Source organism: Cryptomeria japonica, chromosome 4, assembly GCF_030272615.1.
Source record: "Cryptomeria japonica chromosome 4, Sugi_1.0, whole genome shotgun sequence".
Taxonomy (NCBI): domain Eukaryota; kingdom Viridiplantae; phylum Streptophyta; class Pinopsida; order Cupressales; family Cupressaceae; genus Cryptomeria; species Cryptomeria japonica.
In genome coordinates, this window is record NC_081408.1 from 705,135,044 (window position 1) to 705,155,359 (window position 20,316).

Genomic DNA, 20,316 nt, shown 5'->3' on the forward strand with positions numbered 1-20,316 from the left:
ATACCAAGGGGATTCGGGACCAACAAGTATGCACACCATTTCAAACTCTGGTAGGTCATATGTTGGTATGAAGAGTTGCTCGACCAGAAAATCACACTTTTGACTTTGTGTTGACATTTGAAAGAGGGAACCAATAGTGGCCATTGCATCTACAACTCTATTGTTGCTACGTGGAATCTAATAAAACTTGATTGATGTAAAATGCTTCTTGAGGTCCTCAACCATACTGCAATAAGGAAGAAGCTTGTCATCTTTTGTTTGATACTCATCATTGAATTGTTTAATGACAAGTTGGGAATCACCATAGACATGTAATTCCAATATCTTCCATTGGATAGCCAAATGGAGTCCAGAGATTAGTGCTTCATATTCTGCAATGTTGTTAGTGCATGCAAAGGCTATCTTGTATGATTTAGGGATGCAATATCCTTGTGGTGTGATTAACAATATGCCTGCCGCCAATCCATTTTGAGTGCAAGAACCATCAAAGTATAATGACCACATGGAAGATGTAGTGACAACCATTATGAATTCATCTAGAAATTATGTGAGGATAGGGTGATCACCTGGAAGTGGAGCATCTGCTAGCTGGTTTGCTATCACTTGTCCTTTGATTGATTTTCTATCTACATATTCGATGTAGAACTCACTTAGTAACATGACCCATTTAGTAGTTCTGCTAGTGAGAGCAGCCTTTGATAAAAGATACTTGAGAGGGTTCATCTTAGCAATCAATTTTGTTTTATTGTTAAACATGTAGTGCCAGAGCATTTGTGTGTTGAAGACAAGTGCTAAGTATTCTCTTTCAATAGGGGTATAATTGATCTCATACCCTACTAATGTGCGACTGATATAGTATATAGCATGCTCTTTTCCTTGATCATTTGTCTATGCCAATAATTCCCCCAATGCCACTATAGTACTTGACATGTACAAAAGAAGTGGTTGTCTTGGAATGGGAAGCATAAGAACTAGAGGCGATGCAAGATATTCCTTGAGTTTATCGAAAGCCTTTTTGACATAGGCAATCCCATTTGAATTTGGTATGCTTGCATAGTAGGTGTGCAAATGGGTGACATTTATCGGCAAGCTACGAGATGAAGCGTCTGATAGAGTGGAGCTTTCCTTGGAGATTGCACAATTGTATGAGGGTCTTTTGGGGAGGCATTTCCATGATAGCTTTCACCTTTGTAGGATGAACCTCTATAACTCTACGAGAAACAATAAAACCTAATAGTTTCCCAAATGTGACGTCAAAGATGCATTTCTTGGGATTTAGGATCAGTTTATATTTTTCCAATCTCTCAAAAATTTGCCTTAAGATAGGGATGTGCTCATGTCTTGTCTTGGGTTTTCCTAGAAGATCATCCACATAATCCTCCATGATTTTGTGCAAAAGGTCATGGAAAATTGTTATCATTTCTCATTGGTATGTAGCTCCAACATTCTTGAGACCAAAAGGCATGACTTGATAACAAAAGGTGCCCCATGGTGTTGTGAATGCTATTTTGTGTTGGTCTTCCTCTGCAATCCTAATCTGATTATATCCAGAAAGTCTATCCATAAGTGATAACATTTCATGTCCCGTTGTGAGGTCTACAACCATTTCCATGTTGGGGAGTGGGAAATCATCCTTAGAGAAGGCTCTATTCAAATCTCAGAAATCTATGCAAATACGGATGCCCCCAGCAGGTTTGTCGATAGGTACAATATTGGATACCCATTAAGGATAATCTATTGGTTTTTTGAATCCAACGTCCAACATATTTAGAATCTCTGCTTTGACATGGAGTGCAATGTGTGGATGCATCTTGTGTAATTTTTTCTTTACTGGTTTTGCATCCGAATGAACAACAAGATTGTGAACTACCAAGTCAGGATCTAGGCCTAGCACGTCAGCATATGACTAGGCAAAATTGATACATTTTTTTGGTGAGAAAATTGATAAATTTTTGCTTCTCTTGATCTGTCAAGGACTGAGCAATGAGCACGTTCTTTGGGGTGTCTTTAGTGCCGACATTGATAGTGTATGTTTCTTCTATCAGTAAATTTGACCTGTATTGTTGTGGATGCACAATAGTAGGGAGGTCAAGTCCCTCATCCTCAAGTTCTTGATCGAGGTTTTCATTTTCAGATATGCCCTTTGTTTTTACTTTTTCCTCATCCAAAGGTACTTCAGAGAGGTTTTCACATAGGGAATCATGGTTTCCTTTTTTAAAATCTTTTTTACGACTAAGGGCATTGACTTGACTACCAAAGTATCCATTCTCATGTAATTGAAGCCCATGAAATTTGTTACAGTCTTCTAAATTGTGCATAGTTAGGAGATCCATGTGAGCATTTTTATCGACACATATGTCTAAAGCGGGTTTGTCTCGTTGGTCCTAGTCTATAAGCTCGAGGTGAACAAGTTGCATCTCATATGGGGTGGAAGGGATTATGGGGGTGATGGTGTTGAAATGGGTGTCAAAGAAGATGTCATCTTCATACTCAAAAGGTATTTCATGGAGTTCCTCTTCTTCAAAGTCTTCGACCTCCAAGGAGGGACTTGAAGGGGTACCAGTGATAGTGATCTTAGGTACTGGAGTATAACCCAAGCCCATGTTATACTTGTATGAGATGGCATTTATCGGTGTTTTGATTCCTTTCTCTTCTAGCTCTAGGTCGTGTCCTTTATAACCCATCTTATCCACTATGGTTGATGCCTTTGGATATATCTTCTTGGGAATCTTTTCTAGTTCTTCATCTTCTTCACGGTACAACCACAAAGAAACATTTGTCTAGAGACTTTCCTCATCAAGTGGGCCTTATTTCTTGAAGGTGGTATCCTTACATTGTATAATAGGTTTCTGGTCTTTTTAAATTTCTTTGGGCTTGCCAAATGACTTAGGAGACATAGGGAGATTGCTTATTAATAAGACATCCTCAAGTTTGTATTCTCCACAACCATTGTCTAGGATCTTGACCTTGGGATCTATTTGAGATGAGTTGGAGGAAAATTTAGATGCATTAGATGGAGGAGATGGAGCGGGTCTATTTAACAGGAAATGGTATGAATTTTTTCCCTCTAAGAGCTTGAAATACTGGAAAGGTTGTGGATCGCCTCTGATAGTGATCTCTCTACCGTTGAAGGGAAATTTAATACATTGATGGTAAGTGGAAGGAATGGCTTGAAGGGAATGAATCCATGGTCTGTCGAGGAGGATGTTATAGGGGAGATCAAGATCTAGAACTTGGCAAGGGGTCTCAATTGTAATAGGGCCCACTTGAAGAGGTAAAGTGATAATTCCTTTGGAAGCCCTTTCTGCATCATCATAGGCTTTGATTTTGATTCGTCCTGATGTATCAACTAGGTCCTCAGAAAGCCTCAATTGCTTTATTAACTTATATGTACAAAGATTGAGTCCACATCCACCATCTATCAAGATGCATTTAACCTTGTGTTTCCTGGATAAGAGCTTCAATATGTAATGTTTTTTTATGATCATCATCTGCAGGAGCATCATTGGAGGTGAAAACAAGGTGTTGCTGGGCAGCGAGGTTTCCAATGAGGGCTTGGAATTGGGAAACATTGATGTTGTTAGGGACACATGACTCGAGGAGGGATTGTTCCAAAATTTCCTTGTGGACAGGGGAGGTCTTGAGGAGCTCTAAGATGGAGATTTGTGCAGGGGTCTTCCCAAGATGGTCATATCAATGAGTGGATGACATTGGGGGAGGGTTTGACGGAGGAGGGTGATGCAGAGATTCAAAGGACCCAACTCAAACTTAATAATACAAGACTATTTTATGATCAAGTTGACACAAATGGTTTCATAATACTCAATCAAGAGAAACACGACCCTTTGAGACTTTACAAACTAACTCAATGCATTGACAAAGAAAAATCATTGCAAAACTACCACCTTGCTGCCATATTGATAGACCCTTACACAGTCAACCATAACTTTTGCAACTGAAAAAATTTATTCAATATATCTAGTGAAATTATTCATAACTTGGTTATAAAAAAAATATCCAAAACTAAAAAAAATCCAACAGTGGGAATGTGAGATATGGCCCCCGTATTAGGATTATATTTTTTGTAACAGTCTGCCCCTAAAATTTCAGACCTTTACTCCCACAATGCACATGCCATCTTGTGCATGGCCTCTTGAAACCAAAAATTATGAAAATATACAATATAATAAACCATCTTACCCATTTGTGGGGTTATATCAATTTGGAAATAAAATATAAAACATTTTCATGCTCACTATTAACCCTAGGGCAGGGATATGATTGTTTTCACAAGAAATTAGACATCTTCACCAAAACAAAACCAAATCACTTCAAACCAAAGCCAAAATAAACTTATTTAATTATAGAAACATCTCCAACCAGGAAGGAATGAAAAATAACTCATAAAAGCACTCAAAACAATGGAAAATCAGACTATTCTACGTGGAAACCTAGAAAATACACATGAAAATTAGATTTTTATTGCTTCAAAACTCCAAACCCGATCAAAACACCTTTACCAACAACCAAAAAATGATTCAATTTATTCCATTTATAACCCTCAAGGTCTTATAGGCCTAAATCCAACCTAAAAACAACTTATAACTAACTTATGACAACTTTTTGCATTCTTGACAACTTTTTGACAACAAAAAGTTGCTCCAAAGTTGTCAAGTTTGACAACTATGTATGTCAACTTGCCAAACCTATATATGAACATTCTAAAACATTAAAATTGTCATTATATGACCTTATAAACATATTTTATCCACCTAAACACACTTCTACCCCAAAAACCCAATTTTAGCCTTTTCTAGGCCTAATTGCTCAAAATGGCAATTTTACATTTTTTGACCATTACATTGCATTTCACTACATTTTATGGCTCACATGCCCATGTTACATCATTTAAAGACCTTATAGGTCTTTTTTTTCTTCATTTTTCATCAAATCCTTCATAGGGCATATCAGTGGCCCCCTGCTCAACCTTTTCTTCCTGGGTGCTCCTGTACCAGAGGGGCTTCTTGGACAGTTACCCTCCCATGACAGGTAGTTACATTGCAATCATTTTGAGAGTGGGAAGAAAAAGGTGTGGAACCTTAAATGAATATCTTAGAAGGGTTATGTATGCTTTCCAATTGAGGATGGACGGGACCACCTTGAACAATGATCCTAAGTCTTCTTTGGGAAGGGAGAGGATTTTTTCCCTAGACAACGATGATGTTGACATGGTTATCTGCAGGCTCAATGCGACCTACCAAAAATTCAAATCCAATTTTATGATTGGTATAATCATAGTTTGCGGTATTAGATGATGAGCCCTTGCCTTTGTCATGCTTCGGGAAAGGCTCCTAGTACATCTTGAGTTTGTCATTATTGTTACCAGGTTTTGTTGTAGCTACCTCAATATCACCCTTATCAATGAGATCTTGTATATAGTTCTTTAGTTTTATACACTTTTGTGTATCATTCCCATTGATATGATGAGTCACAATACTCATTCTCATTATACCACCTAGGTTTAGATTGATTAGCATTAAAATAGGCAAGTTATTGGGAAGATGAATGCACCTGGCTAAACAAGCTTTTGGAACACAACCTCAATGGGCTCAGCAAGGGGCGTATACTCTATTGGAGTCTGATTGTTAGATTGGGGTGGTCATCCCTATACTAAGATATTGTTAGGAGGCATCTGAGATTGATTTTGATTGTTTCGGTGAGTATTGAACTGGTGATTAGTGGGGGTGGAATTTGGAGGGGTAGCCATAGTCTGAACTCGCTTTGCATTAGTGACACCATCATTGACTATGTTCTTGTTCTTAGACCAAAATTTTGGTTTGTCATTATGATAAGAGGAAGTATTCTGACTTGATTTTTTATAATGCTTTAGGGTACCTTCCTCTAACAAGACACATTCAAGGGCTAGGCCCTTGTCAATCAACTTCTCGAAAGACTTTATGCACTGAGATGTCAAGGGTTTTGATAGTTGGGGCACCGAATTTTTTTGAAATAATTTAATTTGGTGTTGTTTTGGCATATCCTACTAGAATTTCTTGATAAGGTATCACCACCTCTACAACAAGTTAGTGAAATTTTCCCTAGACCTTTGTTTCATGTTGCAAAGGTCCATCATGGAAATATTATTGACAATGTTGTAAGTATAGTGGGCCAAGAACTTTTCTACTAAGTCCAGGAAGGAGGTGATAGAACCTTTGGGCAAGGATGAAAACCATGCAAGAGCATCTCCCGTGAGACTCTTAGGAAAGAGCCTTTGAAGATATAAATCACTATAGGAGACTTCTTGGCATGAGATATGAAACTCACAGACATGATCTCGGGGGTCCCCTTGGCCCTCATACTTTGTGAACTTAGGCATCTCAAACCTTGGTGGGTAAGGTGCAACTGATATTGAAGGATCATAAGGACAAGTACAAAATTCCTCAGATGAATAAGGTTTTCTTTTTTTAGTCCCTTCCTTCATATTTTTGATGATATCTTTCATGTCCTGGATTTCCTTGATTATATCGTGTTGTGGGTCTTGGACATGATGGACCGCATTTTCCCTAAGTATCTAGTGAGTCGTGGGAGGTATACCACCACCACAAATATATTGATATGATGAAGAAGCAGGAATGTGAGATGTGATGACCGATGTAACGGGGATTTGAGTTATGATTGGTCATGACCCGTGAATTGTTGTGACCAGAGGAAGGGAAGCATTGATGAAATTAGTGGCATTGTTGAGAGGAATGGAAGATTGTGGAATAGAGATATGTGGTCGGGTAGAAGAAGATGGGATAGAAGCATGTTGGAAAATAGACATGATCAGCTTGAATAATGGTATAGATGTCAAGAAGGAAGAAGGTTGGATGGAAACCATGGGGATGAATACTGCAGGTGCTATTGATTGGGGTTGAATGATAGGTGTAACGATGTGGGTAGGAGAAAATTCTCTTTGTGGTTGTTGATCAAGAATAGATCTATCAAAATTAGGGGGAAGGAAAGCTCCATTTTCAATAAGATTCTTTAGAAGACCACTAGTATTGTGTTGGATGAATTTCTCCATTATTTCTTGATTGTAAGAATCCTCTAGGAATGTTCACAATTCTGGGGAGAGGTCATCTTGATCAACCATATTAGGGTCCCCTTGTGGTTGTGGATCTTGGATATCGGGTTGTATATTTTTCCCTTGCATAGGATCTTGTGTAGGGTCTTGATATAGGATACTAATGTCTGGCATGCCATATTGTTGTTCGACCATCTTCTTCTTTTGGGATCAAGTTGTGACCATGCAAGAATAATCTTAGGAAAATTTATTGGAAGAAAAGTTTTGATGAAAGGACTTAGCTGGGATTTTAGATTTTGATAAAGTTGGATAGAATGATTGATGGGGTCCTTGGATTAGGACAAGAGTTTGATTAAGATTGTACCTTAGTCCTTGGATGAGGATTTTAGGTGGGGGATGTTGATGAAACCACAAGCAAGGTGACAACCAAGCTGGGTAAAATTTAGACCTTAGGTTAATGATCAAAGTCTCTTTCTACTAAGGATTCACTAATGATCCCAAGAAAAATAAAGACATAGGATAGGAGTCTTGATCGACTCAAAAGATGAGGAAAAGGTACTTGGGAGAGATTCTTTCCCAAGCACAAAAGCCAAATTATTAATTGATTAAAGATGAGGTCCAAATAAAACTTCACAAGGTACAAAAACTTGGAGTGAGGTTGATTTGATTGAAGGATTACTGATTAAGGGTTGATTGATGTGCTACATCCTTAGAAAGTTCTAGTGATGAAAGATCAAAGGAGGGTGATAATGATGAGTAGAAGAACTTGATGACTAGATTATCCTTGGAATGGAAATGACTCAATAAGTGATAGGTTCGAAAGGCAAATTGTATGAAGGTATGAGACCACCCTAATTTTGATGATGGTTGGTATTGAAAGACAAGCCTGATCCTTGGTGTAGGGCACATACTCTTAGTTCCTCACCAACATCAAACTCCTTGCTATGACCATGAATGTAATCATGATATCGGTGCAAAAAGGTCCTATGTTTGAGAAAATTTTTGCAGTTGGTATATGAAAACTTTCAACGTCTAATGAATTGGGCTTGGGTGAGCTTCTTTTTCTTGATTGGATGATGGATTGACTTCTTGGGATGCTTGTACAACTTACGCTTATGAAACATGAGGTGAAAATATAATGGACTAGATTTGCACTTCGACTATGCAAGGTGTGAAAAATTGGACTTGAGAATGTTTGACAAACGTGGAAAAATGAGGGGATTGTTTCTCACTCTACTCTTGGCAAGAAAGTATCAAACATAGAAAACACATTGGCCAAGTGTGACCCAAAGACAATCATTCACCTTTATGACATTTCCTAAGGCTGGCAAGGATAATAGTCATGGATCTCACTTGGTTTCCCAGCTATGCTTACTCAAAGTGGATACTTAGATGCTTGACCCCACTGGCTCCACCCTCAACACTCACTTCTTTAGGGAAGCCAAGCATCAGTTCCCATGAAAACTCCCCATGGTGAACTTCGTATCTCTACTAAGAGCCATAAAAATGTGAGCACCTTTTGGAGGTCTGACCTCCTGCACCAATGACTAGAGGGTTTTTGGCTTCTAAACACAAGATTTCTTAGTTAGGGCATCCGTTCGTGTGGCCATACATGTGACACTTTATGCTTTGTAGCTACGAAAGGCTCCTAGCTTATAGGGGTTACACCCTATAGGGTTTATGGGGAGACATAGTGTCGGTATGGACTAATAAACACATGTTGCTTGCAACTTTCATCACAAACACATTTATTTTTAGTGGTTTGGAAGAGCTTGGCTTTAGCTCATTACCACTTGGGTCGTTCCCCTCTCACCAATGCCTGTGTGAAGTGCCAGGAAAATCAAGAAGGCAAGAACTCTAAGGGTAAAAGCATGCAATCAAAATAAAATAAGACATGGCAATAATGATGTTCATTGACCATTAAGAAAATGAAATGTGTTGCTAATCTATGGAAGACATTTGTAAATTTTAATGCCTAAAATGAAATGTGTGCTAATCTAGAAATGCACAAAAGATAACTAGGCTAGTAAAAAAAAGAGAGTCTTCTCCCAACGTCCTGCAAAACAAACAATTAGTAGTTTCTATTTCTAGTCTCAGATTGATCGTATAGACCTGTAAAACTCAAAATATGATCTGAATAGAAAAATTCATATATGCACAGCGAACGCACTGATATACAAACAAACACATTGAAGCACCTGCCCAGGCGCTGAAGCAGTGTTTGAATGCTTAAAATAGAAAATACATAAAACATATCATAAATTCCTAAAAAGAGAGATTATACTTGAAAACAGTCGTGCTGAAGTAGAAACGCCCACGTTGAACCGCTAGTGCATGCGCTGTAACAAATAGATTTTGCATAAAAACCAAAATACTACGAAAATTCAAATTCAAATTTTTTTACAGACAACGAGAAACAGAAGCACTAAACTAGACCGTAGGCGTCAAAATGTTTGTGTACGCGCTGATTCTACTATAATGTAAACATGACATAATTATAAAAATAAAGTTTTTTTTTAATTTTGATTTTAATTGATTTTTTCAATTTTTTTTTTTTTTTAGATTTAAAGTGCTTAAAAATATAAAGTATGAAAAACTTTACTAAATCAGATGCGCTAAAGCCTAATCGGACGCGCTGAAAACAACCTGCAAAAAAGGGTGGGTTAGTAAAAATTTTAATTTGAAACACACGCGCTAAAGTGCCTACGCCTGTGCCAAATTAGAAGCTCATGCACTGAATCCGGGGTGCACGCACTAATTTGTAGACTCTCACACTGATCTAGAACCTACGACTAAAAATGATGAAAAAATTACAAAAATGGTTATTTTTGGGACATGGATCCCACTGAACGTGCCAAAATGAACCAAGGGAAACTTCAAGCAAGGTTAGTAGGTTAGTTTAAATCCAAATAAGCATAAAAATCAAAATAAAAGCAATAAACTAACTAAATTATATCTTGCAAGAGAGGAGTCTCTCTTCTTCCTTCAATTTGGACACTAGTTGAAGCCAAGCACACGTCCCTCCTTGACTTGTTTGGATTGGTCCAATAGTGAGATGTGGATGGTTGTCCAAGTTGCACAACAATGGATGGATTATGGAGTCAAACTAAGGCTATGATTGGGATGCTCTTGATAAAATCAAATTAGCAACATGAAGTTACTTGGATTGTGGATGATCAAGTGAAGGGATGGACACCCCAATTTATAGAATTGAATAGAGGAAAATGGACGATCAAGATTGAAGAGGAATGGAGGGTTAAGATTTACGGAAATGAGATCACATGGATCAAGGGACAATGACATGACAAGGGGGGGTGGAGACCAAGAGATTCTCCATAAAGGCATTTCTTGTCTCCACCCTCCTCAAGGTACATGGGGAAGAGTTCCCAATGCACCTAGGAGGAATAAAATGAATTAAAAATTCCTTGGGGGATGCACATGAAAAAAAAAATCCTCAAGATATTGTGTGCATGGGGATTGGAAAAAGGGAAAATGAATTTAAAAATTCCTTGGGAAGGTGAGAAGCATGAGAGAATGTGAGATTTTGAAAATCTCACATTCACGCAAAAGGGGAGCATTTAAGGTGGAAGGTGAGAGGGGGACAAAGAGGATTTAGCCATAAATGACTATAGTTGACTTTTGTGTCTAATCATGGGGATTGGGCATTAGCAAGGGATTAGGGGGACTATTTAGAAGAATTAGGCAAGGATTAGGAGCAAGTGGGATTTGTAGGAGGATTTGACTAGGAGAGAGAATGAGTGGAGGTAATTAAATATTGAAGAATAATGCTAAGTAGGATTAAGAGAGTTTCTAGAAAAATTAATTAGACTAATGATGGATTAGGAAAAGGTGATTTGTAGGAATCACAAGGATTAATTAATTAATTGAGATTAATTAATTAAAAGGGGGGATTAGGAATAATTAATTTTGAATGCCTTAGAAGAAGAAAGGAAAATTGATTTATTGAATAAATCAATCATTGGACTATAGTGACAATATTAATTAGATTAAACTTAATTAATATTGAGAAGAATAAAGACTGACATAATTAAATAAATTAATTATGTAGGAGAATAAATTAATTAAAATGATTAATTTAAGTGTCTACAAACTTATGAACAATACTCACTATCTCTTAATTGTTTTGATACAAATGACTAAATATACTACCAATAGACATAAATCAATTTGTATTTAAATGACAATTAATGATTACAATGACTAAAAAAATGACTACCATGACTAAGTAAATGACCAGTTAACAAGAATCAATGACTAAATTAACCACTAAATTTATTAGTATACTACCAAATTGATGACTAAAATATATTAGTATACTACCAAATTGATGACTAAAATATATTAGTTTTCGTTGATTTTTCGATGAAAACTGGTTTCATTTTCCATGGCATTGTCCAACGATGATTGGTCGAGGTTTCGATGAATTTAGGTTCGTTGCTTTTCCGATGAAATTTGTAAGGGTGTTTCCTTGGTAATCAGACAAAAGTTTGTCAAAATTTCAATCAACATTCGTTGGAAATTGGTGCCAAATACAGTAGTGAAGTAGAGGACTCAAGGAAGAGATAGACCGAAGGTTAAGGTCGAGGTTCAGATGCACGAAGGTGGTGATGACAGGCAGAAGACAAACCCTAGCAGTCCTTCCAGGTAGTGTGTGAATTGTCTATGTTGTTGGTCTTTATTTGGGTGTTCATTCCCGTTTCTCTATTATTTAGGCTTTTCAATTTTGGTTTTCATGTTCTATATCGATTTATTGTATTGTGTGAAGCGCTATTGTAGACATTTTGGGTTGGTGGTATGAATAGTTGTTTTGGGTGGGTGGTTTTGTCTTTGTTGGTTTGGGTGGGTGGTTTTGTCTTTTTTGGTTTGGGTGGTTGGTGACTGTTGGTGGTTTCATGATAGAGAACTATTTCTTTTTTGAAGTTGCAAATTTCCTTTTCCTTTAATAAAAATTCAATATCATCGATAAAAAAAAAGTTCATTAACTTTTTCCCTCCATGACACTTGTCATTCATCTCTTAATTTGCCTTTAACCACCTCTCTAATATTTTCTCATTTTCTATACCTACACTTCAATCCTAGCCGACCATTTATCTCTCCACCTCTTAATCCTATTCCTCTATTTCTAGGGTAATCTCTATATAAGAGGATCCTTTCATCCTTGTCAACTCCCTAACAATCTAATCAATGCTCATGTGACCTTTCATAGAGATCAAATCACTCAAGCGACTACACAACCACAATCCATCCTTTGTTGAGATCTTGTGAACAATACAAAATCTGAGAGCAGCCATATCAAACAAGATCAATGGAGATAGGAAAAATTAGAGATAAAACCCTACTAAGCATGTGAATCATATAATCTTTCAATATTTTGTGTTTTGCATGTTTTAGGTTCTTCATTGGTGTATGGTGGATTTCATTGTAGAACTAGGGTTTTTAAGTTGTTGGATCTTTGTTTGGTTAAATTACAATAGTTTAATATCTTGATTTCACCATATATACAATGTACACAATGGATTGATGAGAATGGGATGTTTATAAAAGTACAACCTTGATACTTATAAAACAAAAATTGAGAGAGTGGAATACAAGTGACCAGGGCAGATGTCCCAATCAGGAAAAAAAGTAGGTATAACCACTCCAACACAAAGAATAATATGCCTAACTAATACAGTTGTATGCATCTAGAAGAATGCTAACTCCCAAGTAAACTCAAGAACTTGTACAAAGCATGAAATGCAAACACCAACACAAACAATCTCTATCTACAAGCAATAGGAACTCAAAAACAAAAAATAGTAAAGTAATCTTGTGACATGAACTTTAGAAATCCAAATATGTTACAATAAGTTTATGTTAATAAGATGTAGGAAATCAAATGATAAATCAAATAACAACCAGTCAATGACTTACTATTGTAGTCACATAAATTTGTCCATTTTAATTAAATGAATATTTGCTATTTATTTGATTAAAAACCCACTAGCCATCAGTTAATTAAATTAATATTAAATTAATTTATCTTCAAATATTCTCCTATTAATTAAATAAATTATTCAGTTTATTTTAATTAATTCATTAAACCAAATTCACAATCAATTAAATGAATAAATTCTATTTATTCAATTTAATCCTCTTTCCTCTTTTAAATAAATTAAATAAAACATTTATTTAAATCATAAATCCCCCCCCACTTGCATTTTCCTACATCTCTCACTTGCCTCCTAAACCCCCTTCCTAAATTCTTCTAGAACCTATTTAATCCTAATCAATTAGCCTAATCCATCCCCTAATTATTGTCACATTCATAAGCAACTTGGAGTCACTTCTCAAAGACTTCAAAGTCTTTGAAAAGCATAGAATGCTTTGTGTGTTCAACAATTTAACCTCTAAAGTCTTCTAAACCACTTATGGCTCTTACATGACCATTTATGGTTAACCCCTAACTCAACCCTCATATGACTCATCTGTCTCGTCAAGCATTTATTGCTTTGACCATGGTTATCCCTTTTACCTTTGCACAAGAGTTTATCCATTGGATAAAAGTTTTATTCTTTAAATAAAGAATTTATTCACTCAACCCAACCTTGACCTTAACTCCCAAGTTAACTGTTAGGTCATGTCAAGCATTTAATTCTTATTCCCTCTCCTCTCAACCCATCTCATATTGACACTTGTCATCCTAGGATTGGGTTGAAAGTCCTCACATGGATTGAATATCATTCAATCCTAACCATTGTTGAGATTACTCAATCTCAACCATCCATTGCTCCATTTTTCCTATAAATAGAGCCCATTTCTTCATACTCTAGATCCTGAAAACTTGTATGCATCTAAGTTATAGAGAATTTTAGAGAACATTTAGCATATCTTACTCCTATTCACTCTTTTGGTTAAAATTAACAAATAGCATTTAGATAATTCATCCTTATTTGGTTATTAAGCTTACATTTGCATACTTTTCATAATCATCTACAATCTTGAATCTCCATAAGCATCCATAGTGCAAAAAGCTACTGAGAGCTACACTAATTTGGAACTTGGAGAGGAGAGGAACAAGGTTGAAGGAGCTAAGAGCATGGCAGAAGGAATTTGGAGATGTCTTCTTGCATTTACATCCATAGTTAAATGCTTTACTTTGTTTTTAGTGTCTCTTTTGGTATGCCTACTCAGACTAGTTTTTGGTTGATTAACACTAATGTTTGCCTTTGTTTCTTTGTTTTGTGTGTTATATGACCACAGGTTTTAGTCTAACCTTGCCCCATTTTTGCAGAGCATCAACTATATTTCTAGAAAATAAGGAAATATGATTACAAAACATAAACTAGCCACTTTTCCAAATCAGTTTCTTCCACAAAATGAATCAAATTACTCTTAGTTGATGCTTCCTACCATTTTATGTTCTTTCCAATTGACTTTTCTTGAAATCATTAATACCTTCTGTAGTCACATAAATTTGTCCACTTCATTAAATGAATATTTAGTATTTATTTGATTATTTAACCATCAATCAATAATTAATTAAATTAATATATTTAATTAATTCATCTTAACCCTCTTCTCCTATTAATTAAATAAATTATTCAATTTATTTGATTTAATTCACTTAACCAAATTCAGACCATTAATTAAATAAATAAATCATATTTATTTAATTAAATATTCTCTCACATTTAAATAAATTAATATTTATTTAAATCCCACCTCTCACATTTAAATAAATTAACATTTATTTAAATCACCTTTATCCTCCACCCACTTGTATTTTCCTACAAATGCAAGTTGCACAATTATTTTAAATAAATAATTTATTTAAAATCACCTTTATCCTCCACCCACTTGTATTTTCCTACAAAAGCAAGTTGCACAACTATTTTAAATAAATTATTTATTTAAAATCCTATTTATCCTCACCCACTTGAAACCTTTAATGGTTTCCCTTAAAGTATTCAAACTTGATGGCTTTAAAGTCTACAAACTTGATGGCTTCCTTCTTAAAGTCTTCTTAAGACTTTAATGGTTTTCCTTAAAGTCTTCAAGCCTTTAATGGTTTCCCTCAAAGTCTTCAAACATTTTTATGCTTTATCTTCATTTTTCTCATTTAAATAAATTAATATTTATTTGAATATTTATCCAAATGCAAATTACACCATTTAATTGAAATAAATGATTTTATTTTAATTGAAAATACCAAAATTTCTCCCACTTGCATTTTCCTACAAAATCCACTTGCATGCCTAAACCCCTTCTAGAATTTTCTAATCACTTCTAAATAACCTAACCCCTTCTCTAAACTTTGTCACATTCCTAAGAAAAAGGGAAGTCACTTCTCAAACCCTCAAAGTCTTTGATAACCATTAAAGGCTTTCAACCTTCAACCACTAAATGGCTCAAAGTCTTTGATAACCATTAAAGGCTTTCAACCTTCAACCACTAAATGGCTCAAAGTCTTTGATAACCATTGAAGGCTTTCAACCTTCAACCACTTAATCCCCAAAGTCTCCAATAACCATTAATGGTTACCTCAAACCCTCCCACATGGTTAAAACATTTGTTTTGACTCAACCTCTACCCAACCCAAAGGTCTTCTCAGGCCTTTAATGCCTCCAACCTCTTCTCTCAACCCAATCCTATGTTGACACTTGTCACTATTTTATTGGTGCCAATTGTGCACATGGATCCCCAACTTTCAAACTTGGCCCTTGATTAAACCATTCAATCTTAACCCTTCATTTCCCCATTTCTTCTATAAATAGAACCCTTCTCCTCAAGCAAAAAAAGAAGCATTAGAGTATTGTTGTTATACTGGTATTAGCATAGAGTTTTTTCATAGCATCACTATATACACTTGCATAGCATTTGCTTATCATATTCAATCATCTTGAATCTCCATATGGCATCCATGGCTAGAGCTAAAAGCTGAGAGCTACACTCATTTGGGACTTGGAGAGGAGAGGAACAAGGGAGGAGCAACTATGAGCATCTTGATTAGCTATTTTATTCTATGTTTATATGCTTTCTATTTCATGCTTAATATCTCTCTTGATATGGTTGTTTAGGATAATCTTTTGTTGCTAACACTAACGTTTGTTTCTTGTACTCTTGTGTGTGTTGCCATCAAACAGATTTTCTAATCCTTTTTGCAGAGCATCATTTGGTGAACGCAACGTGAATTCAAACACCAAAAAGATCAACTTTTTTTTTTTAACGAATAAAATGTTTGAATGTTGAAAATCTCACACAGGTTGCGCTTTTGACACTGTTTTGGTGCATTTGACATTATTTTGGCACTATTCACCCTATTTCAGTGCTTTTCCCTTCTCTGTCTTTCCCTTTCTTTTAGTGCGTTTGTGTTAAATAGTGCCTCTGTTCAAATGCAGACTAGCGCTATTGTAACAAAACGTTGTACAAATCACCTTGTAACCAAAAAAAAAAAAAAAATTAGGCTTGTAGAAGCCCACCAAATAGGCGGATTTTACTAACTATTTTTCTCTTTTGTGCAGATTTAAATTAGATTAAAAAGTAGATTTATATTTTTTACTAACTTGTTTTTGAAGTTGGTTTTAAAAATGAATTCACTTTTTATTTTTGGTTTAAAATTAACTACACATTCATTTGGAGTTTTAAAAAGAACCACATCTTTCATTTAGAGCTCTTAAAAAGAATTTCATTGTTCAAAGGTAAAAAGAACCACAAACTTATACAAAAACAACTTTATTTTTTTGCAAGTTAGGAAACAAACTTCGTTTTGGTGCTTAAAATCAACAAGGCAAATTTTATTTCTTGCATCAAGATAAAACTCACAATCCACACTTCCATTTTTGGTGCAAATAAAATTCACAATCAACTTGTCTCATTTTCAAAGCAATTTTACTTCATGCAAACGTGTTTTTCATTAAGTTGACCAGGATTTTCAAATTCTAGTTTACTCAAACAATTGCCTTTTAAAATTAAAAAGAACACCATGATTGTTGGAGCAACATCTCCAAATAGTTAGATCACATTGCAATGATAGATTAAAAAGAACAAGTATTTTTCATGCTTGGCACACTTGTGCAAAGAGTTGTTCGAGTGGTCCTACTTCTAACACACACTATCCTCTCCCTTGGCTTTCGTGGTCCTAGGTGCAAGAGAAAAGTGTTAGTAACACTCAAAATTTTATCTTTTTAAGAGAGGCCTGCCAAGAGACACATCACTCTTGGGAACGACCTTGAGCGGTAAATCCTTCGAGCCGCTATAGAAATCAGGTGAGAGCGAAAGCTGTAGCCTTGGGTATAGCTGTTCCTACAGTGTAACTGGCCGAAATGACAAATGGGCCCCACCACTAGTTACAAGGCTCTTAAGTGAGTCACTGCAGAATGAACTTATGTCCAAAAACATCGAACATGACTAAACACCTTTAAGTAGTATCCCACCCGTTCTATTGATTGAGGATATTTGAGATATAATTTAGTGCAAGAGCATAGATGGTTTTGCTCCCAAGATACTCACCATACATATTTCCTTGAGTAGAAACATAGCTTTTTGAAAAGTCACTTGTGGCTTGATAAAAGTGGTGACTCCCCCATCATAGGGATCATCTATTTGTTATGCTCATGCAAGACTTAGTATATCACATCCTTACCTGCCATGGTGGGATTCATAAGGTATGTAGTACCAAAGTTGAAGAAATATCACGATGTGGGCTAAATTTATCACAACTGACCATTTGACCTTAGGGATAAAAAGTGTTTGAAGTGTGTTCGTTTTACAGACCTAGTGCAAATTGAGCTGACTTTAGGCTTTGGAAATACATCTTAAAATACATTTAAAGGCAGAGTCATATACAAGTCCAAGGATTGGGTTGATCTAGACCCATACTCATTTGTGCCTTTGAGGCAACATTCTTGTGTTTGTGTGCTTGCTTTGTTTTCTTGTCAAAGAAAAATCAGAAAATCACTTCCCAAAAACAAAGTATTCATCCAACCAAACATCTGTCAAAACAACCAAAAACATCAAAAACAAGGTACAAACAACAAAGAGTCAAATTTTATGACCATTCTTCACATCTTGTGAAAGAAGAAGCGTCATCAGAATATCAACTTGAAAAGAAGACCATTGAGCTCAAAGGCTTTGATCAAAAGAAGGAAATTCTTCTATATAAATAGACAAATCTTTGTCTAACATAGAGTCTTTCTATGTCACATGCGTCTCTACCTTCAAGGCAAAACAAATGAATTTGATTCTGAATCATTGAACCGTAGAGCTTTTATGCAATATAGAGCTCTGAGTTATCACAAAAATCAAGGAGGAAAGATTAATCCCAACTTCTTCCCAAACGTCTGCATCACCTACAACACAGCTCGAGAAATACCATCAACACCTGAAAGGGAAGAGATAGAGTTTGTCCCATTTGTAACACAAAGTTTTTATTGAAGTTAAAAACATTTTCATCCATCATCTCACTCATACATCATCACTTCATCATCAATCCGTCCCAACTCTCAAAACATTAAGAGGTTCTTGTCCCAAGTTCTCTTTTAGATATTGCTTGAAATCAAACACATCACATCACTTTTTAGATTGTTTCTACATCTAGGATAAGCTCATCCTAAGAGACACATCTACGCAGGTTAAAACTAGTTCATGAGTGAATCCTCTCATTACTAGGTAGTTAAATCTATAACACATCTCAGATTTCTCTACACCTTATCACATCAAAACTTATCAAACAAACAAGCAATTCAAAGAAGGAATTTCGGTTACATCTACCTTAAAGTGCTAGAGATCCACATACAACACAAATCACCAACCATCAATCTTTCATTTCATCGACAACTCATCATCATCTTCAATCAACTTCAACAAAAAAAAAACTTGCAAGCAAAATGGCTCAAACCCGATCACGGTCAAGGCAACGAGAAATAGAAATTGAGGAAGAAGAAGACAAAAATCCCAATGAATTTCAAGAAGCACTTGGAGGATATATAAATGATGACAACCCAAGTACTCCCACTCCTGCAACAATCGAAAGGGCTCAGCATAACCCTCACTTTAATAGATTGTTTGATGAAATACTCAGGAGCAATGCGGATGCTCACTTCTTAAAACTTGCTCAAGAAGGAGCCAAACTTCCCTTTGACTTTGATCTTGCCCAATTAAGACAAGCATCAGAAAGACAAAGTCACCATGAGGAGGAAAGAGGTAGAAATCACATCAGATATAACATTCCTTGAGGTAACCCACCACCTCCTCCTCCAAATGAAATGGAGATATTGCGGCAACAAGTCGAGAATCTCACCCAACAACTTCATAGTGGTCTTAAGACCAATCAATTCTCACTTAACGACATCTGTCCCTATCCGTTTGATAGGAATCTTTATATGCCACCCTTTCCACGAGGATTTGAAACACCCAAATTTGAAAAATATAGAGGAAAGGGGGATCCCCGTGATCATGTCAGAGAATTTCATTCCGCTTGTCTTGAAGTGGCATATGAAGACACATACCTAATGCACCTTTTTCCCCAAAGCTTGGGAGGAACAACCACATCATGGTTTTCCCAACTACCAGGTGGCATTAGAACATTTGAGGAACTCATCCAGAAGTTCCTATCTCATTACTCTTATAACATTGAACGCGACATCACCATGGTTGATCTGTGCAATACCAAACAAAAACTAGGTGAACTATTCTCAGTATTCCTGCAACGATGGCGCCAAATGTCTAGCAGACGTTCTCTTCAGTTACCTGAACGAGAACTAGTGGAAATTTTCATTTCCAACTTAAACAAAGAAATAGAATTTCACCTGGATGTCAAAGACATAGACTCTTTTAACGATATGATCACCAAGGGTTTAAAATGTGAAAGGGCACTCATCAAGAAAGGACTCATCAAAATCTTTAATGAACCAAAAGATGGTCCTCGCCCGTGCTTCAATAGTGATAAACCAAACTTCTGGAACAAAAACAAGAATATTGTCAATGATGGAGTTGTGGATGCTCAGACTATCCAAAATGCACAACCTATGGTTCGGTTTGCAGAACAAAATCCTCCACCTCAGAATAACACAAATGTTCCTTCTAATCAAGGTTGCATCACATCTCATGATGAACCTAGACCTCGTCAGCAAAAATAGAAATGCACATACACTCCCTTAGGGGAACCCATTGAAATAGTATTGCGACAACTCATTTCTCAAAATTTGGTCACTCTCCCTAAGCTATCGAACTATGAGCCTCAGGTCAAA